This window comes from Mercenaria mercenaria, chromosome 18, assembly GCF_021730395.1.
Source record: "Mercenaria mercenaria strain notata chromosome 18, MADL_Memer_1, whole genome shotgun sequence".
In the NCBI taxonomy this organism is placed as follows: Eukaryota; Metazoa; Mollusca; class Bivalvia; order Venerida; family Veneridae; genus Mercenaria; species Mercenaria mercenaria.
Genome location: NC_069378.1, coordinates 24,084,971 through 24,107,478, shown reverse-complemented (window position 1 = coordinate 24,107,478; position 22,508 = coordinate 24,084,971). Strand labels below are relative to the sequence as shown.

Sequence of the window (22,508 nt, the reverse complement as noted above, 5' to 3'; positions counted from 1 at the left end):
TAGTAGTAGTTTTTATACATTAATACAATATTTTTAGTATTCATTAATATACCACAATGTACAAATGTAAATAATTCCATAGAGCGGTTTTGTCACGGCTGTCAACCAACTACTATAATTCTCTTGTTGACAGTTCAATACAGATTTTGACAAAAATTCTTTTTAAAGCAAGTTTGTCACAACTGTCAACTAATTTGTTGATAGTACGTTACAGATTTTGCTAGCTTAGCTTATCAACTCTTATACATAAAAACAAGATTTTAAGTATTCATTGATATTATACAAAAACATAGTTTTATATGTTTAAACTCAAGTATTCGTTGATGATATACTATAATATATTTTCATACACATATGTAAAATCATTACAGCTAGTTTGTCACAGATGTCAATTAACTTTTAGCTAGTACTATACAGATTTAGAGAAAAAAATCTTCTTGTCCTATTTACATTTTTTATGATTTGCAATACTGAAGTCTAAATAAGACATTTAATAAAAAGATAAACTACATAATTATATGTTATATCATTTTTACTTTCCATTTATTAATAATCAGTACTTAACCATCAGTGTAAATATGAAGTATAAGTATTTAAGTAACTGTTTAAAAAATGGTAGCACATAAACTTATCAAGTTCATATACCACTGTGTAACCATTTTGACATTATGAGTTGTTAAAAGAGTCCAGTTTCTATGAGGTATTAAAAGAGTAGTGTTTCTATGAGTCCTTCAAAGAGTCTAGTTTCTATGAGTCGTTAAAAGATTCCAGGTTTAACCCACAACGCACATGGGGAAGTATCTTTGCCTCTGACGCCTTGTGGTACTCCCGAACTGGGAGGATTGCATTTGTCAATAAGATACGCAAACAAAAACAGAACCTATATTTTTCAATGATTTTACATGGAGTAATCCTTACCGTATCCAGAGCGGTGTATGGTTCAAGATGATTGTAAACAAACGAAGTAGCAATACCTACTGATATAATGGTAAGACTTTTAGTTATGAAGAAAATATTAATGATTATTGCTATTGGTGTACATACTTACAAATTAAATTACGCAGTCAATAACTTGAAATTTCCAAATAGGATGAAAAAAAGAGGAACAGACGCATTCAAAATCGATAAATATACCTGAAACGAATGGTTGATACGTCTCTTAAAGGCTCATCCAAGTCATCTATAATCTGTTGTGTTGTGCAGGCAGACATGTTTTCTTTAGACGGGTAAACTCTTTTTCTGGATGTGTTCATGTAAAATCCCCTGTTAATAAAATTCAACTATAATCCAGTCAATCATTGAATGGCAATTATAAAATAGACCGGGGCTAGTCGTAGTTACAGATCGCACATTATAATTTTGTCAATGAGTTTCTAACATTTTTAAATAGCTCGATTTTTCGAAGAAAGGAGAGCTCTTACTGTCACTCTTTCGTCGGCGACGGCGTCTGCGTCTACGTCGGTCTCAGCGTCGGCGTTGGTTAAGGTTATTGATAAAGTTTAATATCTTTGTTACTATCAAAGGTATTGACTTGAATCTTAAATCAATGTCTAAATCAGTAGAAATGATCTCAAACTTAGAAATTTCAGGTTAAAGTTTTTATAAAGTAAAATGTTAATGTTACTGTCAGAACTATTGACTTGAAATTTCAAACAGTTAAGTATTAAAATCTCAATCTTGCGAAAAAATTCCCATTACTCTGTTTGCATTTGACAGAGTTATGCCCAATTTTTACTTAGAACTTTTGGTTCGAAGTTTTCTTTATAAAGTCATATATCTGTCAGTATCAAATCTTTTGACCTGAAACTTTAAACACAGTTTCTAAAATTCACTATCAAAGTCAACAACAGGAAGAACAATCCCAGTGACTCTGGCTAAATTGTGACAAAGTAATGCGTCTTTTACTTCAAACTTTTAGTAAAATGTTATAAACTTTCCACTGATAAAACTTATTCAAAATCAAGCACTGTGTAAAGTCGAGCTCGCTGTCTACGGACAGCTCTAGTTTCAATCATTAAATCGTGCATCCCTTGAAAAGTTCAATTCCATTTCAGGCCTTTGCCTGGGCTACCTCTTTCATTGAAACAGAACATAAGCAGTTTCATTGGTCACTGTAAGGAATCACATGATCAAAATAATCTCTAAACCAAAATAAATCTTGGAATAATATAAATTAATTTTGAAGCAACTTATGCTATAAATCTAAAATATAGCCTATCATATGGCAACATAGATGTTTCCTAAAACTACATAGATTTCAATAAAAATCACCTTCTGATTATATGGAACACTTTAAGAAACTGAGTCTTCTTATTGTCCTTAGTGTTTGTAATTACAGGATGTCGATGATTATTGTCAACTGCACAATGATTTAATAATTTTCATTAGTCATATAGGCTATGTTTAAATTTCATTTCTTTTCACGTAGAAAATGTATTCATGTTCTTCAAAATATTACCTTGGTTTAGAGGTTATTTTTATAATGTGATTCCTCACACTGATTGGTATTTATATCAAAATGAAAGAAAATGAGATGAAAATAAATATAGGGTGAAGGTATTATCTGCAATGTTGAAAATTTTCTCCAAAGAAATAGTTTTACCTTTCTGGGTCTAGCCGTGCATCCAGAAGTTCCATGGCTACTCCAATGGCAATTGGTACATCGTCAGGTCTTAATACTCCTGTTCCACGGGGATCAATGTCCTGGAAACTTATATTATATTTATTGTATTTGTTTGATTCGTCCTTTTGTGTTCATTTTTGTGTATGGTGTGCGAGAGTTGTTCGTGTGTGTCTTTGGGGAGGCTGCGTGTTTTGAACGTGGCTTTCCCTGTTGGATATAATTCCTTTTTTTTCTATATCTAGACTCCCAACTGCACGTACGTTGTATGTGCCTGCCTTTGTGAACGGATAAAGTTGTAACTTGTGCTCAATTCCAATAAGTAATCCTTCGTAAAGTACAACAGGTATATCTTTTACATAAGAGCCATAGGGTGGGAATGTATCAAATCTTACTCCATTCAACAGCCATTTTCTGAATTCAAGTCTTGCTTTACATCTATCTAGTGCAGAGAGTCCTGGTTCATCTTCTGATAAATACCAATTTCTTACGATATTGCAAAAATATGCCTCATTACAAGCATTTATTTCAGTAAGGGCTTCTTCTACATTCTCAGAAAATGTTTGTACCGCGTATGCAATACTTTGTTTGTCAATCATATCGCGAACTAACGCAATGCTTAATCCAGAACCGTTGGAATCACTGTTTTTTGCTATAATGTTAACAGGTTTACTAAACACGCCAGCTTTTGGCATGCCTGGACCACAGAAAACTCTACGCAAACCACATATTTGATGATAAGCGTCAAGTATAACAAACAGATAGCTTCCTATTACATAGTTGAATTCAGGTTTTGAATACCATTTTGCCGGTGTTATATTATTAACTTCTTCTATCTGAATATTGTCACCGAATGGTGAATCATTCTGCCACCTTTGTAGAGCATCAGGGTAGATATGCTGTGCATAAACACAATTTAGAATTGTCTTTGGCAGTTTCGGGACAGCCTTTCGGGCCAAGCTTTTAAGACTCAGTAGTACTTTCACCTTTCGGATAGGTTTTTGTTGTATCATTGAACCATCTCCAAATATTTCGGACAGTATATTTGTAAGTTTGTACTTTGGTTGCGAGACATTGCATTTAAAACATTTACTTTTTAAAATGCCAGACAACGGTGAGATCAGTGTAACTACTTGATTTTTCGTAAACGATTTATTTATTATCTTTGCAGTTTTCAATTTTGAGGTTAATTCAGCTAAACTGATTTCAAGATTTATGTTTTTCGATTGCAATTCAAATAACATTAATTCTAAATGTTCTTGTATGTTGAGCGATTTTAAAAACGAGTCTTCGGAATTTGAAACAGGTTCCGACACTGTTGCTTCTCCAGTGGAGTGATGTACATTTTCAGGTATTATATCAACTGACATAACAGTGTCATCTGATTGACTTGAAGGTTCATCGAACAATGCGTTTACATGTTCAAGATCTGCATTTCCAGTTTCGATTTCATAATTTCCTCCCATCACTGTCGATGCTAAAACCGCAACTTCATCTAGTAAATCTTCCTCTATTTCATTAACATATTTTTCTGGTAATGCACTAATAACGACATCAGCCTTTACATTGTCTGGTTCATTTTCATCTGGTTTACTTTCTTCAGCATCAAACGATCTTTTCAGTAATTGTATCAGAGTTGGTGTCATCACTATCCTTGCAGATTTATTTCCATTTGCGAGAATGACTTTTGTTCCTTCTCTACGAATTTCAATAATATCCTTTGGTTCTGCATCTGATTGCAGTTGAACTAAGTTCAGTTCGCTGATGCTTTTAATGATCTGGCCTTTTGACATTCTCTTGACATCCGCATATACATCTTTTTGCAGCTGAAGGACTGTCAACGGTTTTTCATTTCTGTCTCTAACGGCCATTCGAAACCACTGCCCATCAAAACTGCAAATAGGTATGTACAAACCTTTACTCCAGCATTCCCGCAACACGTATTCAATAATATATCGGAGCGTTTGCGTAGGTAAACTGTAACCCTTCAAGCCATATGCAACGGGAACAGCATGATATCTATCTAAATTGTACTCGCGATCCAGATCAGAAAGCATGAATCCTAAAAGTTCGCTCGCCCTGGTTCTGCTCAATTCGTATGCTCTGTTAATGCACACGCCTGCCTTTTTAACTGTTTCCTGTAGATCTCAGTCTCTCTTTTCAATTTTGTATGGATACAGTATACTTCACTTGTTTTTATTTTATACTCTTGGCCCAAAATAGATGGAAATTCTGCAACAAATTTCACATTCTCCTTTACAAATTTATCAATTTTTTCATTTATTGCAAAATCTCTGTTTGATTTCTTTGCAGGTCTTATTGCATGTTTTTGTCCATATATGGCTACCGTCTCGTTTTCAAGGTCACTCCATAGATCAGGGCAAAACTGAACGTGAAAGACTGTAGATGAATCCTTCGAATAGCAAATAAAATATAGTGCGTTACAATCTATAACAAACATCTCTGCCAAAACCTGAGTGACGTAGTATTTCGGGATTTCATAGTATACTGGGGTAGTAAATTTTTCCCAGGATAAGGACATTTGCATTCAACGCCGAAGGACGCTGTGCTATCTGCACTGTTTCTGATGCTTCCATCAGGACTGACAGCAATTGGAACTTTATTTGGTTCAGTTCCTATAGTCTTCTTACAGCATCCTTCTTCCACATAAATGAGTGATGGTTCGAATACTGGTAGAACCTTGCTTACTAAAGTAGCAATTGCGTTTATCTCCTGTTCAGAACCATATTTCATTTTTAATTGTACATCACTAGAGACCTGTTTTGGTTCTTTTTTATAGAATACTTTGTCTAAGTGCTCCAGTTGCTGTTTTATTGAGCCTAATCCAAGAGCATTATTCAAAGAACTTCCTGTTACTTTTGCAGAATTACGTATTGCATGCCATTCATCACTCAGCTGTTTAATGTCTCGGTTCTACATAACCATTTCCTTCAGATGTGCTGGAAATGTGGATATAATTCATCTGTAAATGAAATGATACGCTTCTTTCTTTAGCATACAACTTCTCTGCATCTCGTAAAGTAGCTACTATAAATCCTATTTCGTCAACAATATCAAGCAACTCGTTAATGCAGTTTGACACGTAATACAAATCTGTTTCCAATGAGCTTATTACAAACACAAATTTTGATTTTCGCCAATCAGGTCCATTCTGTTTTTTTCAGTTTTTCCAACATTAGCTCTTTACTCACTTTCGTGCTTCTTAGTGTATGCAATTTCTCTCCACCTACTCTTACAACTCCTATCAATAATTGAATTAAATGTTTTGTTTCGTTCTCGGGTATCTGTTTCAGCTTAGACTTCTGACATATAGACATAACGTCTAAAATATCAGCTACCGATTTCAATAACAAAGTTTCTCCTTCTAATGTAGCTCTCCTGTCTGATAGTGTCGGTGGCTTTTCGAACCCAAACAAGTCGATATTTCCGTGTTCTTTACTTTTCCCAGCATTGATTTTCTTACCGTCTACACATAGTTTATATGTTTTATCAACTCTAGTTTGAGATGCCATTTTATCTATCATCGGTATAAGTAGGCCTGTTTTGACGTCATCTTCATTGAACAGCTTATTACGATTTCCAACTGTAGCTGTATTCGGTACTGCAAAATTTATCTCTGCATTCTCAGCTTATATCTCTTCGTCAGGATTTATAAACTTTTGTCCTAAGTTTTTAGGCCCACTCATAAAATGTAGCCACTTACCGTGAAATAAACAGTATCCTATTCTCCAGAAGCGTTTAACTACAGGACTGAAACGCTTTGAAGCTGTGTTTCCCAGCGAATAAAATTTACAGACATCCATGAATAAGTGAAATGCAATATTTTCAAGTGGGAAACGACCCTCTTTTATCATTTGGTGAAAAGACAACCAACTTTGAAGCTAGTCGATATCTCTTAGAGATTTGATAACATCAGGCAAAGTCCGGTTAATTTCATTTATCATTTCCGGATCATCCTCGTCAACTGAACATTCAGTCATGTCTTCTTCAAGTAATGATGCTGTAAAAAGCATTTCATTATCTTTAGGAGTTTCTTGGGCAATTTAATGAGGGGTTGAAGTTTTTGTTCTTTTTAAAAAAGGGCTGTTACAAGGTTCTTCTAACGATAAATCAAGAGTCCGAAATCCTCTTCATCAATGTCGATGTCAATGATTTCAATGTTTGGAGTTCCATGCTGATATGAAGGCAAAATTTGTTTATTAGTTGATTTTAAAATGTCCGGGATGATATTAAAATTTAGAGTTCTTAGACCTTTTCTACCATTTCTGTCATTTATTTCTATACGTCTTATTTTCAAAATTTGATTGGAGTGGAGTTATGTGCATCGTTCAACAACCCTATCAAAGTCTCCCTTGAAGCAACAGTAATAACACGTGAATGGCATAACCCTGTAATAGAAAACAATGTATTGATATCAGTATGAACACCATTCAAAACTTGTATCTACACCGTTCAGTTTTTTCGCTTAATTCTATGTATAAACCGTTCACAAAAAAAACGTGTCTACACCGCTCATCGTGAATATGTTGGTATAGTCTATGCGGTTGTATTGACAATTTAAAAATCGTAAAAAGTTTTATATTTCCAGATATATTACGTAAAATCAAACATTACCATCGTAAAGAACCGGTAAAAAGCTTCAAAATACCACAGAAATATTCAAACAGATATGATTATTGAATAAGATACGACCGAAAATAATGTGCGTTCCTCGATTCGATTTTAATTTCATCAAATTGGCACATTTTGCGTCAAAATAATTCGAGAAACAATGAAATCAACAAATTTTAGATAGGAGGAACATGTTATTCCGTTGTCATTTGCTATAAGTGTGGCCGTTAAAAGTGTTAAAGAAACATGTTATCAATGAAAAACTGGAACACCTACCTGTGTTGACTTTCAGCGTCCGCCATCTCGGAAGTGTCTAAACATTTACGGCCGTACAGCTTACAGGACAGTGATTTAGTTGTATTGATAAATAAGTACAATAAAAAAAGTGGAAACTTCACAGGTCTCTCAACACGACAAAAACGAAAATGTTGCAGGCTCGGTTTGATTGAGTCTGTTCATGGACGGTAGTGGAAATGCATGCTACCGTCCACGCCCTCTAGCCCCGGGTTGAGCAGAACTCAACATTTACACATGCTAAAAGTACAAAAAGCGATTTAGAGACATCCGCAGATGTATTCAAACGGCGGTGAACATGGAACCTTCAATGATACACGGGTTGAGGCGTCTAATTCCATGAAGAGCGGCGTTTGGTTCCCAGATAAAATAATGGGTTTGCCCCAAACGAGAAAACAATGGGCAGAACTAAACAAACTGGAATTTAGGAAGGGGATCTGAGGTTAGTTTAAACATATTTATTTCGAAAATACATCAATTTAAATTTTTACAGGTATACATATTTAATACAAATACGAAAGGGATAAGAACGAAAGAGAACTTATATAGTTCCTCTCCCTAAATAACAACAAAAACATTTACATCAATGGCGGATTATCATTTCATTCAGTTTAAAAGTTGAAAAAGTTTTAAAGTTGATATCTTATTTGAATAAACAGTAAAGTAGAAAAAAATAAGGTATAGTATATTTCATTATGGAATTAGGATAATGAAAAGTAAGACAAGCTTTTCATTGATAAGTGTCATTGATATATAACAGAAGTAAAACAGGTGTGATAAAGAGTTTAAGAAATTTAAGCAGCAAAAAAGAATAAGAATAAAAAAAAAATATTGAGATAGTTTAGGATTCCAGACTTATCGAAGAGAGTTCAATAGGAAACAATGCGCCTTTTTAGAAGCCAAAACAATGAAGTTTAGTACTAGTCCAGCTGAGGAAGAATGTACCTAACGAAAACGATCGCTACGATCAATAAACCTAAATACTGCATTAAGTATCATTACATTAGTTTGAAAGTCTTTCGAGACGTCTCCATTAAGTAAAGTGTGAAGATCAATAGAAGAAATTGGGGACAAAGTGTCTATGAGTTCTGCTCTTTGTTGAATATAACGTGGACAAACAAAGAAGAAATGATGATTGTCCTCGATTAGGCCACAACTGAGGTTATGTGTTGTGTACCTGTTTTGTGGCATATCTTAAAATTTATATATTTTGTCAACTTGTACCCTATCACTTTATCACATATTTGTTACAAAATACAAGTTATGGATCAAACAGGAAATAAACACTACTGAACTTTGACCTTCGAGAGTGACCTTGACCTGTGAGATTGGGATCCGAGTTTTGTTCATGACACATAGTCTCAGAAAGATGTAGTTACCAGTGTCAAATAAAACGCTTCATTAATGTATAAAAAAAGGTATTATTACATTATAATTTCAATCATAGTTGCACCTTGAATCTTCAGAAAGTTAATGTTTATCTTATACAAGAAAATACTCTTTCATATCACTCCCTGCATGTCCACATATATTCATTCTGCTTTTTTTTTATTTGTCACAGTTACACACTTTCATTTTTAGCTCACCTGTCACATAGTGACAAGGTGAGCTTTTGTGATCACCCTTCGTCCGTCGTCTGTCCGTCCGTGCGTGCGTCCGTGCGTGCGTCAACAATTTCTTGTCTGCACGATAGTGGTTTCATTTATGATTTTATTTTAACCAAACTTGCAGACAACTTGTATCACCATAAGATCACGGTTCCTTTCTTGAACTGGCCAGATCCCATGATGGGTTCCAGAGTTATGGCCCCTGAAAGGGCCAAAATTAGCTATTTTGACTTTGTCTGCACAATAGCAGCTTTATTTATGATTTGATTTTTACCAAACTGGCACACAACTTGTATCAACATAAGATCTTGGTTCCTTTCTTGAACTTGCCAGATTCCGTCATGGGTTCCAGAGTTATGGCCCATAAAAGGGTCAGAATTAGCTATTTTGACCTTGTCTGCACAATAGCAGCTTCATTCATGAGTTTATTTTAATCAAACTTGCACACAACTTGTATCACCATAAGATTACGGTTCCTATCTTGAACTGGCCAGATCCCATTATGGGTTCCAGAGTTATGGCCCCTGAAAGGGCCAAAATTAGCTATTTTGACCTTGTCTGCATAATAGCAGCTTTATTTATGATTTGATTTTTACCAAACTGGCACACAACTTGTATCAACATAAGATCTTGGTTCCTTTCTTGAACTGGCCAGATTCCGTCATGGGTTCCAGAGTTATGGCCCATAAAAGGGTCAGAATTAGCTATTTTGACCTTGTCTGCACAATAGCAGCTTCATTCATGAGTTTATTTTAACCAAACTTGCACACAACTTGTATCACCATAAGATTACGGTTCCTTTCTTGAACTGGCCAGATCCCATTATGGGTTCCAGAGTTATGGCCCCTGAAAGGACCAAAATTAGCTATTTTGACCTTGTCTGCATAATAGCAGCTTCATTTATGATTTGATTTTTACCAAACTGGCACACAACTTGTATCAACATAAGATCTTGGTTCTTTTCTTGAACTTGCCAGATTCCTTCATGAGTTCAAGAGTTATGGCCCCTGAAAGGGCCAGAATTAGCTATTTTGAGCTTGTCTGCACAATAGCAGCTTCATTTATGATTTGAATTTAATCAAACTTGCACAAAACTTGTGTCACCATAAGATCTCGAATCCTTCCTTGAACCGGCCAGATCCCATGATGGGTTCCAATGTTATGGCCCCTGAAAGGGCCAAAATAAGCTATTTTGACCTTGTCTGCACAATAGTAGCTTCATTTATGATTTGATTTTAACCAAACTTGCACACAACTTGTATCACTACAAGATCTTGCTTCCTTTCTTGAACTGGCCAGATTCCATCATGGGTTCCAGAGTTATGGCTCCTTAAAGGTCCAAAATTGGCTGTTTGGGCTTTTGCAGCCATGTACAGACTTCATTTATGGTTTTATTTGATACAAACGTCCAAAATGTCTTCAACAACAACAAATCTTGAATTCCATGACAAATCAGATCCAATGTAGGTTCCAGAGTTATTTTATATCTGATTACCTCCCCTGATTGTAATCAAAATGGATTTATATCAGTAAGTACTTATAGGACGTATTTGAAATTTCATTATTGTTATTAGTTGGAGTGAGACAATCAGGGTAGATAACTATGGACTGATTTTATGTCAAATTGCCTCCCTTTATTTAAAATTAAAATGGGTATATCTCCGTAACTAATGAAGATACTGATCTGAAATTTCATTTATGTCAACAGATTTATTTGGCAGATCTTTCTTTTGTTCACTTTTACAATATATATATTTTTTTAATTACTTCCCTTTTTTCGTTACTATAAATAGCTTATTTTTAGTAACTTTTTTTATTATTGGCCGTAGGGAAAAACCGAGACCACTTTTCTGTGGTACAACATGGATGGTACCTCCAATTTTTAGGTGTATTTTGACACATCTATACCTTGTAAGAATTTTTTTTCTTTTTGTTTAAATTCTTCCCTTTGTTGTTCCTGTCCTTTGGATTTAGATATTTTTTCTGAGGACTTTCTTGTCCTCAAATGCAATGATAACAGGTGAGCGATATAGGGCCATCATGGCCCTCTTGTTTATTTCATTTTGCACCATGAACTTTTTCCACATCCTATTTCTACGTCTATATGTCTCTGGAACAGACTTGGTACCCGAATTACTTAGCACAGCTCAACAAAAACCATTCCGTGTTATAAACCCTGTAAAGGACAATTTACACTATAAGCGCAGACCTGATCTTGAACTGAATCGAGTGGGAAGTATATGGCTCGAATAACATGGCTCGAGTAACTCTGTAACAACAAACATATCCTCTTTGGTCTTTTCTGTCGCCCTCCAAATGTAGATAGTATTACAAACAACCTTATCGAAGATTCTATTGGTCTAGCAGTAGAGTCCAACATATCTGATATTTTCATCATAGGCGACTTTATCTATAATGCCTTCAATGCAAATAATTCTCGTAAAATTCTTACTATAACATAACAATACAATCTACAGCAAATAATCGATGAACCAACTATTTTCACTGAAGACTTTGAAATCCCTATCGATCTCATTTTTTTTGTATCCACCAAAGATAACGTTATCCAATCAAGAGTAGGTGAACACTTCCTCTAACAATATCAACGATATCACTGTCCTGACGGTATTCTGAAATTCAGAAAACCTAAGATGAAATGTTTTACCAGGCTTATCTGAAACTATGACTGTGGGAACTACGACAAATTGCTTGACGATTTGAGCAATAATGACTGGAACCAATGTAAAGATAACGATATCAACATATATGCCGAAAATGTAACTTCTACTATCGTATCTTTTGCAAAAGATAACGTCCCAACCAAGATTGTTGAAGTTCCCCCAGTTGATGTTCCATGGATGACCAGCGACAGAACATTTATCCGTAAACGTAAAAGGGCATACCAAAAAGCAAAATCATCTCAGTCTATTTACCAGTGGCAGGAGTTTAGTAAAAATTAAAAATAATACAGTTCTGTTAATTCGTGAGGCAAAATCTCAGCACTTTTCAAAGTTGTCTTAAAACTGGTTCTCTGTCATCCAAAGGCTAGTGGAAAACTCAAAAGTCCTTTATTTCTAAACCTGAAAATAACTCTATCCCGCCATTAAAACACCACATTACACTTCAAATCTCATTCTCTGACTTTGAAAAGGCAAATAAACTCAATGACTATTTACAGGAACAAACATTTATCGATGACGGCAATAGACAAGCACCTGACCTTGGCTTACCATCTCCGACACCATTTCTCAGCGAAATCATTCTGACCCCAAGTGAAATGGAAGATATCCTCAAGTCACTAGATGTTGTTAATGCTACTGGCCCAGACGGTGTTAGTAATAGAATCCTTTAAGAAACTTCGCGTGAACTATCAGTACCTCTCTGTGACCTTTTTAACGAATCCCTTCACAGTACCACGTATTTGAAAAGAAGCTAATATTTGTGCGATATTTAAAAACTGTGATGCTTCACCTTCAAACAACTATCGCCCTACCTCTCTACTAAATACACTTGATAAGGTTTTTGAACGCCTGATCTTTAAATACATCTTCAACCACCTGAGAGACATTGATTTTTTACCCAAGTCCAATCTGGTTTTATTTCAGGAGTTTCAACAGTGAATCAACTTACATACATATATGATATCTTGTGCAAATCACTGGACGAGGGCCTAAAAATTCGAGCAGTCTTTTTTGACATCAGTAAAGCCTTTGATAGTGGCTGATTTCTGCCATTTCGTGTGTTCGTGTCGGCGAGGTGAAATGTCGAAATAACGAAAACATGAAAGGTTGACATAATGCTTATTTATCATGTGTTCGCATTTCGACTTTCGAGGCAAATACACGAAGTAACGAAACATTGAAGGCAAAATAACGAAATTTCAGAGGCGAACGCACGAACTTTTGTATTAATCACTTTTCGTGTCGGCGGGTATTAAAACTTCGAGTTGTCGCCCTTCTTTTGTCGTGTCTTCGTGTATTCGCCTCGAAAGGCGAAAGGCGAACAACACGACAATTGAGTTCTTCTCGACCTTTCATTACTTCGACCCATCGACACGAACACACGACAAATGTTTCATGTAGGTTGCACGCAAAATAAATGTATAAGAAGGTATGAGAAATTCCGTCTTAAAAATCTAATTCTACTGAAAGAAAAGGATATTATCAGCGTACGTATTACCGAGTAAGGATGTAACTCTTTCCTCAACGGACATTGTTTATAGCAAATTTCATTTCAGCAACATATGTGTAATTGTTATGCGCATGTCTATCGGAAGGCGAATACACGAAAGAATAAAATTGCACATTTATCGTGTGTTCGTGTTGGCGGTCGAAGACACGAAAACACGAAAGGTCGAAAACTGCTTATTTGTCGAGTGTTCGCCGACATGAAAAGTGATTAGTACAAAAGTTCGTGTGTTCGCCCTTGAATTTTCGTTATTTCGCCTTCAATGTTTCATGTCGTCGTGTGTTCGCCTCGAAAGTCGAAAGGCGAACACACGACAAATAAGCAGTTTTCGACCTTCCGTTTTTTTCTTGTCTTCGACATTTCGACCCACTGACACGAACAAATAAGCGTTATTTCGACCTTCGTGTTTTCGTTACTTCGACATTTCGCCTTGCCGACACGAACACACGAAATGGCAGATATCAGCCACCATTTGACAGAGTCTGGAATAAAGGCCTATTAGCAAAACTCAAGTTTGCGGGCATATTAAGTTCCCTTTTATCTCTGACTACCTTTGTGACCGACGGCAACGTATTGTCCTTCCTGGCACTAAGTCATTATTATTATTATTTACCAGATTTTAATGCGCTCTTTTCATCTATAAAATAAACGTTCAAAAGCGCTGTACAAACTACGTATTACAGAATGATATAGACACACAATACAACACAAAAAATATATCAGCATTAAAAGGTAATTAGCTAGAATCAGGTTTGACTACATATTGATTATATTACTTATTTAAATAACAATAAACAACAGTAAATAACTTCTATTGCACAGTCATACAACAGCTTGTTTTCCAGTGCAAAGTTAGTTTCAAAAGACCTTGAAGAAAAAGTGTGTTTGTATTAATCTTTTGTAAGCATCCAAACTTTTAGCGTCTCTAATGGTAGCCGGAAGAGTATTTCGGTGCAGTGATAAAAAAACTACGATCACCGTACCTCACAGTTTTGCTTTTTGGAACAACTAGTTGTTTCGAATTGTTCTTGGATCTCAAATTTCTTGCTGGCTGATAAAGTTCTAGCAAGTCTTTAACATAGATCGGTGATTGGTGATGTAATGCTTTGTATGTGTGAACTAGAATCTTAAATTCCACGCTGTGAGTAACTGGTGTCCAATACAGTTCTTTTAAGACCTGTGTAATGTGATCATAACGCGATATGCTCGTTATGATTCGAGCTGCAGTGTTCTGAAGATTTTGAAGTCTATTCAGCAAAGACTTCGGAACACCATAAAAGAGCCCATTGCAATAATCAAGGCGTGAAGTGACGAGTGAATTTACTAGCGATTTTGTAGCATCTGTAAGTCACCATGGACAACAATGAAAGCAGGAATCCCTCAGGGCTCGATTCTTGTTTTTTATAAATGACATAGTGATGGACTTTCAGTTATCCATAAACCTACTTGCCGATGACACTAGTCTTTGCGTTATTGTTGAACAGCCCCGCGATGCATTTGAACTCCTTCAGAGAGATATGCTTAAAATTTCTGCCTGGGCCGACAGACGGCTGGTTACATGTATTTTTTTCCAAATCGGAATCACACCTTGTTTCCAGAAAACGAAATACATTTCCTCATCCTTTCCACTCTATGTTTGGGCATCTAATACCCGATGTAACTGAACACAAATATCTTGGTGTCTTTCGTTCCAGCGATTGCAGCTGGCACTCACATATTGACTACCAAAGAAGACATTGCTAATACTCTTGGTGAAGCTTTTTCAAAAAACTCTTCTTCACATAATTATGACCAAAGATTTCAAAACATTAAATTAACTAAAGAAAGCAAACCTCTGAATTTTGATTCAAATAATGAGGAAGATTATAATAAACCTTTTTCGATCACAGAGTTAATTGACTCTTTAGATAAATGTCATGATACTGCAGCTGGTCCAGACCAAATACATTATCAACTTTTAAAACACTTACCACAAGAATCATTAGACCTTTTCCTTGAAATCTACAATATTACATGGAAAACTGGTATTTTTCCAGACTCCTGGAGAGAAGCTATTGTTATTCCCATACAAAAACCCGGAAAAGATAGCACGAACCCAAGTAATTATAGACCGATAGCTCTTACTAGTTGTTTATGTAAAACTCTGGAACGTATGATTAATTCTAGACTAGTTTGGTACCTCGAATCGCAAGGTTTAATTACAAACTTTCAAAGCGGCTTTCGCAAACAACGCAGCACAACCGATCATCTGGTTAGACTGGAAAATTTTATTCGTGATGCATTTATTAAAAAAGAGCATCTAGTGTCTGCCTTTTTCGATTTAGAAAAAGCTTATGACACTACATGGAAATATGGTATTATGAATGATCTTAACGACATAGGTTTAAAAGGTCGTCTGCCAACATTTATATCACAATTTTTATCTGATCGAAGTTTTAAAGTACGTGTTGGTGATACCCTTTCTGACTCTTTTGAGCAAGAACAGGGAGTTCCACAAGGTTCAATTTTATCTGTCACACTTTTTAGCATCAAAATTAATAATATTGTGAAATGTTTGTTACCAGGGACAGACTGTTCATTATATGTTGCCGATTTTTTGATATGTTATCGTTCAAAAAATATGCGTACGATTGAACGCCAATTACAACAGTGTATGAATAAAATCCAAACTTGGGCCATGGAAAATGGGTTTAAATTTTCCCAATCGAAAACTCAATGTGTCCACTTTTGCCAATTACGGAAACATCATTGTGACCCTGAGCTTTTTCTAAATGGTACAAAAATACCCGTTGTTGATGAAGCAAAATTTCTTGGTGTTATCTTTGATAAAAAGCTTTCGTTTGTACCGCATATAAAATACTTGAAAGCCAAATGTCTGAAGTCATTAAATCTTTTAAAGGTAATTTCAAATACTGATTGGGGAGCCGATCGCACGGTTTTATTAAGATTTTATAGGGCTTTAATTAGATCTAAGCTAGATTACGGCTGTATTGTTTATGGTTCCGCAAGAAAATCTTATTTACAAATGTTAGATACCATACATAATCAAGGTCTTCGTATTGCTCTTGGTGCATTCCGAACATCGCCAGTTGAAAGTTTATATGCTGAAGCAAACGAACCATCTCTTAAACTTTACACACGCCGAGAAAAACTTTCACTGCAATATGCTTTAAGAGTAGCTGCCAACAAATCCAATCCTGCTCATGAAATTATTTTTTAAAAAAAGTACTTCGATTCATATAAGGAAAAACCAAAACAAATCAAACCGTTTGGATTTCGCATACAATCGTCTATGAATGAAACTGACTTCAAATTCGATGGTATTAAAGAAAATTCAATTCCAGATACACCACCATGGACCCTTCATACCCCTACAGTTCTTTTCGATTTGAAAACTGCCTTTAGAAAGTCCGAAACAAACCCTGAAATATTCAAGTCCAATATCATGAAATCAAATCAACTTACAATGACCATTTTGCAATTAACACAGACGGTTCAAAAGATGAATCAAAGGTTGGCTGTGCTGCTGTCAGCCTCCTTCATCAATCAAAATTACGTTTGCCAAATAATGCAACAATATTTTCAGCCGAGACCAAAGCTATTGATTTAGCTCTAAATTTTATATAAAAAACAGTGCAGAAAAATTTATTATCTTTTCTGACTCGCTTTCTGTTTTACAGTCAATTCATAACCGAAATATGGAAAATCCATTCATTCAAAGTATTCTTCTCAGGCTTCATGAACTATCTTTAAAAAAGTTTATCATATTTTGTTGGATTCCTAGTCATGTTGGTATTCATGGAAACGAGGATGCTGATATTGCAGCAAAGAAATCCCTTTTATTATCACAATCTAATTTGAAATTACCACATACCGATTTTAGGCCCAATATAAACAAATTCACTTTATCTAAATGGCAGTCGTCATGGAACCGTGCTTCATTCAATAAACTTCATGATATCAAACCTACTCTAGGGGAATGGCACCAAGGGAACAGATCTGTTCGCAGGGAGGAAGTTGTTCTTTCTCGCTGTCGAATAGGTCATACCCGTTTGACTCACTCTTACCTTTTGAATAAAGAAGATCAACCCGAATGTGTACCATGTCAAACACCGCTAACTATTAAACACATTTTAATCGACTGTGTGGACTTTGCTACACAACGCAGTACATATTATGACGTTCAATCTTTGAGAGAATTATTTGACAACGTTTCAGTCGGAAATATTTGATCATTTTTAAAGCAGATAGGAATATATCAAAAGATCTAACACTTCTTATTTTTATTTACATCTTGCAATATTATTATGTTTGCAGCTGATATTTTAACACACACGTACATACATTTTTACATTACTGTTTTTAGATATGTCTTACATTTTTACATGGATGCTTTTAGATATGTTTTACATTATTCATAGTGTTCTTTACATTTTTACATGGATGTTTTTAGGTATGCTTTACATTTTACATCAATGTTTAGGCTTTATAGTTGGCGTTTGCAATATGACTTCTTCTCGGCGATATATGACCGTTTTGTGTCGATTCGCCGTAAAACCCAACTCACTCACCCATATTTTGAACAAAGTATGGAAAAGAGTCAGCGTCATGCGTAAAATCAAGTTTTCCATCGATCGGATATCTCTGGAAACAACCTACACTTCCTTTATCCGGCCTATTCTCGAATACGCCGATTTTGTTTGGGTAATTGTATAAAGTATGAAAAAAGATCAACTACGAATGTGCTCGTATAGCTACTGGTGCAACAAAACTAGTTTCCATTGAAAATCTCCATGAAGAATCTCCATGGGAAAGTCTGTCAGAGTGCAGGTACAAGCATAGACTCATTCCTTCCTTTGTGTACACAAAAAAGACACTTGAATATCTCTCAACTCTAATACTACATCCAGCTGAACATCGCTATGACTTTAGAAATCCCAACAATGTACGTGGTATACCGTCCAGGACCACTTTATACTTTAATTCTTTTCTGCCATCAGTGATACGTGACTGGAACCTCTTACCAAATAGTATTCGTAATTTAACAACATTGTCGTCTTTCAAAGATTATTTGAATAATGATATTCGCCGCATACCTACATACTATTATGTCGAAATAAGGAAGCTCCAAGTTCTTCACACAAGATGACGGACTAAATGCAGTGCACTCAATCATCATCTATTTCTTAGAAATAGATCACTCACGCCTCTTTGTAGATGCGGAGACGAATGTCCATTATCTATTAGAATGCACCTTACATACAGACTGTCGCCAAAAACTTTTAAATAACCTTCAGAACTACGATGTCGACGAAACACTTCTTTACCGGACGAGGATAATGTCTTTATTTTTACAAATGTACACAGTTACATAGCTGAAAGTAAGAGATTCCTGTAAATATTCCTGAACCTCAACGAGAGATCAAAACCCCTTCCCCCCTTATTATATTTCATGTTCTCTAATTCTAGTTTTAAAAAAAATAAATAAACTACTTCTAACTTCTCTACTCTCATTAGCGCTTATAACATTTTTTGGATATACTAGACTACATTCCCGTATTTATTTACCTGTCCATTTTAGGAGAATAACTCTATAAGACTTGTCTTTCGTTCTAGTCCTTTCCATCAACTGTACTTGTAATGTTAGTATATAAATATAGTTATGTATATTGTTGGGAATAAGTATGTTTAAACCAAATGCTGCTTAGTACTAAGAATGTGCTGCAAGTAGCCAGTTCGCGCCAATGTTCACCCGCGCGCCTCGGCGCACAGGTCACGTGGAGAATCGCTTCGAGGCGACGATGTATTGGCGCACTTTAGCGAGGACAGATATATTCTGAGTCGTAGTTAGGTGTTCATTACCAAACAATAAGTTATTAATGGTGGGTGCACACGGTAATTCATTTAGGAACATTTGTCTTTCTGGTATATAAATCGGACAAGATAAAAGGTAGTGATTTGCTGTTTCTACTTCACTGCATGTACAATAAGTACTATTTGATATTGATTTACGAAGAGGTCATAATTTAAGGAACTACAGCCTAGACGGAGACGAGTATGTAGTATTTAACCAATCCTACTTAATGCGTCGGGGGTTTGGATGCGTTGCTATTTAAGCGTTAAGGAAGGACTTGCTTTGATATCTTCGGACAACATGTTCCATTCACGAATCACGGATGGAATAAATGAATCTTTGTATAATTGTGAACGGCAACATGATAAGGGTATATTCGTGTTATTTCTTAATTGATATCTATTTTGTGTAGAAAGAGGGATACGGTTACATAAGTAATTTTGGGAAGTGTCATTTTTTATTTTGTAGAATAGTATAAGTTTATGATTATTGCTTCTGCTACATAGTGTTTCCCATTTTGAATCGGTATACAGGTTGTTAATGTTACAGAGCTTCGTCACGGCGGTAATGATTATCAAATCTCACCGCTTCAGTTGGTATCGCTTCTAGTTCACGTTTAAATTCTTCAGTACAGTTATCCCAAAGGACATCACTGTACATAAGAAGTGATCTTATAAAGAACTTGAAAATATAACTTCTAAATGGTTATGTTCTTCTACTATTTTATATGAATATCGTTCATAAATAAGTTAGGATGGTAAGGTTTATTGTACTTATTATTATAGAAGAGTTTCCGTTTTATTAGGATTAAAATCAACTAGCTAGGTTTTAGCCAATGATGTATTTTGCCGAGGTCAGAGTTAAGTTGAGATGCGGCGTCGTTTGGATCGTCTACTACCAAATATAAACTTGTGTCATCGGCGAATAACCGAATGTTTGATTTTATTGTCTTTCACAATGTAGTTTATGTAAATGAGAAGAGGCCCTAGGATCGAGCCCTGCGACACCCTGCCTTTTCATTCTTCCATTTTGGATTTGAATTGTTTAAGACTACGCGTTGTTTTCTGTTTTCTAAATATGAAGTAAACCACTGTAAGAAGGTACCCCTTATTCCAAAAGACCATAATTAATGTATTAATCCACGATACCAGACACGATCAAACGCTTTTGAAATGTCGCATAAAACTACTCGTATCTCCTTGCCACCATCAACAGCCTTGCAAATATCATTATAGATATAAACTAACTGATTTGTTGTAGGGTCTCCACGAATGAATCCGGACTGAAATGGACTAAATAAAATGATTATAAACATTAATTTACCAACACAGCTTAATAGAGATATTAGTCGATAATTTCCAGGATTTGTGTGAGCTTATTTTTAATGTTTGCCTTTCTCCATCCATTTATTTGGGAAGAAAGATTTCGCTAAAAGAATTTTAAAATATTGCGACAGAGGTTTTGAAAGTTCCGCGGAAGCCTCTTTGAACAGTTTTGGGCTTTTGGTCAGGGTCAGAAGCTTTGGAAGAGTCCATTTGATTATTGGCGTCGATAACGTCTTGCATCGAAATCTGCAAAGTAGGTAAAAGAGTGTTTAAAGATTGTTCAATATTCGGAAAACAGTTTATTAATTTCATCTATATTTCACTGGCTACAGAAATAATTGTTTAGAATATCCGCTCTTTCAGTATTTGTTGAAGCCGTCAGATCTTTGGTTATTAATGTTGGGATAATATTAGTGATTTTCTGGTTTTCAGTTATATCTTTTTTTTTGCAATTTTGAACCACTCCTCGACAGTTGAGTTATCATTAATCCTGCTTATAAAAGTTTGCTTATAGTCGGCCTTTGCTTTTCTTATGTGTTTTGTTACCTCATTTCTAACTTTTGAAGAAATATTTCGTAAGTTCGACTCATATGCGCGTGTGTTCCTTATTACTTGACAGAAGACGTTGCAGCATTATGGAAGAATTCGGTTGTGTGCTTGGTGAGTGTCGGGTTGTCATACGACACACAACATTTCGATTACCAAAATGTTGAGCGTCCTATTGTACTGTCGCGCGACGAACTACATTTTGTCCCCGCGTGACAGTACAAAATGGCACCCTGACACCATTACATACAACATAGGCTTTTTCAATGGGTATAGGTAATATAATCCTAGCCGTCGAAATGATGCTTGTTATATCCAGCTCGGGCTTATACACTCCGGATGTGCCCAACGTGGTGATTTGAAGAATTCATTTGTATATGCTATTAAATCTTTCGTCTTGAAGAAACATTTTCTTCAAATCGATTCTTGTAAATTAAATCTATTAAGCATATATTTTTGAATAAATTTTACGCCATCCGATTAGGGGATGCCTTTCTATGTATTTAAAACCAATGACAATGCCTTAAAATAGAGCAAATTCGCAAAGTAACAACAAAGTACCGTAATTGAAATTTTAAATAGATGATTTGCAGCTAAATTTCTTCTTTAAAAATCGTTCTCGCGTTACCATCGCAATTGAGAGCTTCGTTTTGCATACACACTATATAAAATGTACCAAAAACTTAGCAATATTTTAGTTTTTAAATATTTACGACCAAATAAAAACTAGTACAAATTTGAATTTACTGGGTTTTAAAATAGAAAAAGTGGAAAACCACAGGTCGCCCAAACAACATAAACAAAAATGTTGCTAGCTCGGTTTGATTAAACCTGTTCATGGACAGTAGTGCAAATGCAAGTAAGCCTATTTTCAATATTATTACAAAACTATGGTCAGCTAACCTAGCCACATTTTGTCGAATCAGCACCAGTACTGGCTTGGTCTCCACAAATGGATAACAATGATACCACGCGGTTGAGTTCAAATCACTTACCGTAGGGTTAAAGGGTTGAGATTTTTTTTTAACGAGCTCGCTATCGGATGGTATAGGTACCAACCCGTGATGAAATAATGCCCGGAGTGGTGCCTGGGGCCTTGTTCTACCATTTAAAGCCGGGAAATCGCCACATTGCCTATAAAAGTGTCAATGTTACGTTAAACCCAACAAATAAGTAACTAACAACTCCATATGATTCGAATGTCAAGATCATTTTTATGTGTCAAATTGTCAAGTAGAACATACAGCGATCATCAGGACTGAAGTGGCGACCTAACTGTGCTCTACTTTCTAAGCTTAGCAAGTAGGCTTACATGAAAATGAACTAATGTTGCCCATACAAGAACTACAAAAAAAGAGTAGTAGATTCACAACACTTTTCTCATCAATGCACTATATTCACACCATTTACACAACTTAATTATAGTTAGATAACACGGAAAT

General features: G+C 35.5%; 1 pseudogene; it reads right to left on the bottom strand.

Moving 5' to 3' along the window:
* Positions 1 to 747: 747 nt before the first annotated feature.
* Positions 748 to 7,554, bottom strand: LOC128550516 (uncharacterized; annotated as a pseudogene).
* Positions 7,555 to 22,508: the final 14,954 nt, after the last annotated feature.